This window comes from Nanorana parkeri, unplaced genomic scaffold (genome assembly GCF_000935625.1).
Source record: "Nanorana parkeri isolate BGI_ZX_2015 unplaced genomic scaffold, ASM93562v1 scaffold357, whole genome shotgun sequence".
NCBI lineage: Eukaryota > Metazoa > Chordata > Amphibia > Anura > Dicroglossidae > Nanorana > Nanorana parkeri.
In genome coordinates, this window is record NW_017306625.1 from 1,135,213 (window position 1) to 1,137,382 (window position 2,170).

Sequence of the window (2,170 nt, forward strand, 5' to 3'; positions counted from 1 at the left end):
GCTTCCTGGTTCTCACCCCCAGAAAACCACATCTGAAGGTCAGTCGGTGTCAGCACATTTTCTTTTTGCTTGGGCTCCCTTCTTAAGGACAACTTATTCCACCCACAAGTTTTCCATCATGGAGTCAGGGGTGACTCTTTCTGGGTTTTTTTAAATTGACCTTGGTTACCAACCTCGTTGTCCTATATTTGCTGTGTTTCCTGACTTCATGTTTGCTTCCCACTCAGCTGTAATTACACCTTGCCACAGCCCCACAATTTATCTCTACAGTAGATAATAGGACACCACACTTAGTATGCACTCCATTTTGTAAGTTGTTTTTTTTTCTGCTTCAGTGGCCAATCACATATTTTGAATGTGTAATTGATTTTTTAACTTTTACATTTAGCTTGGCATAAGTAAAAAAGTAAAGGATTTTTTAGGTAGTATTGACTGGACAGAATTAGGCCTGAATTCACCAGTGAAGGTAGCAGCCACAACAGATCTAAAAAATATAAGAAAGTTTACTCTTTTAAAAAAATTAAGCTAAAGCCCTCAATTTACTACAAATTGACCAGTGGCAAAACAGTTTAATATCATAGTTTGTGAGCTTCTTTTTTTGCTCATTACCACACTGCATTGTTTTAAAAGTTTAATAAAATCTCAAAACAGAATGCACAAAGCAACTTCATACAACAAGCCCACATTCCCTGAACCCCCTCCCATCACTATATTCTGCATATAGACTTTAGGAGGTCTATTCACAGAAGGGTGAAGAGTTTGGAGAAGGCAGGATAATTGAACAATATAGGAAAACACAGCTGAACTGGAAAGTGAGCTGAATTGGAGAATTTTTCCAAATCAGCTATGTTGGCCTAGATTGTTTACTTCTCCTGCCTTCTCCACACTCTTCACCTTTAGTGAATAGACCTGTAGGTATGTTTGGTAGAAAATAGCCAATGTCAAGACTTTACATACGCACTTAAATCGGAAGCAAAAAGAAAGAGACAATGCAGGTTTTACCTTGCAATGAAAAATAGAGTGTATTATCTGAAAGACAGTATCCACAAATATTGTTCAATCGCTGGACAATATGAAGTCAGCTTGGTTAGTCCATAATAAAAAAAAACAAGAGACGAGGCAGATATAATCCTGAGTATATTATTTGAGAGGAAATAGCCACAAACACGGTTCAGTGGCTGGGCAGTATGTGAACAACTTGATTGGGCCTTGATATGACAGGATAAGATGAGGCAGGTTTTATCTTGAAATAAACATTTGAGTGTGTTACCTGAGATACAAAATGTTTGAGTGCTGGAGAGGGCCACAAATAGGGATGGGCTGCATGTTCGAGTCGAACCTATGTTCGACTTGAACATAGCATGTTTTAGCGTTCGGCGAACGCCGAACATTATGGGATGTCCGCTGTCTGTTCGACCGCGGGACACCCCACAATGCTCTGCGCCGTCCGAAACGGTAATTGGCTACAGTCTTGCACCTGACCTCAGGTCAGGTGCAAGACTGTGCCAATCAGGGCTCAGTACAAACATAGAGCCATGATTGGGCAAAGTCACGATGACTCTACCCAATCATGTCTCACAGCTAAGTCCCTGCAGCACACTCTATAAGGCTGCTGACACCGCGGCCCTATGTAGTGTGTTGTAGGAGATAGAGAAAGGGTTCCAGTATAGTTAGTTAGTTACAGCAGATTGATAGAGAGTTATAGAATGTTCGAAAGTTCGAGTTAGAACCGAACACGGGGGTGTTCGGCTCATCCCTAGCCACAAACTTCAAAGTGCAAACATTTGGCAGCTGGGGTCAGGGAAAAGGTGGATCTGTCTTTTCACAACAAAACACTTGCTGTGCTGGAGGCCTTTTTAATCAACACACAGCAAATCAGAAACTCCAGTGCATACTCTACAAGCCCCTGCACATGCTGTTACTGTATGCCAATGCCACTCTAAAGATAAAAAAAAGGCAGATGGGCCCTGCCTCTAGATGGTGGTGATCTGCCTAAATTTATCGACCGCTATGGTAATAGGGAAAATAAACATGTGGTGCTTTGGTTCACACTACTATTCAGTTAAGGGTTGCAAACAAAAGGGCAGTTTTGCCTGTATCAGCAACTACTAACTCTCCCTACTAAGACTATTAGCTCTTGCTAAACTACTCATTCTGACTTCTGGAAAAC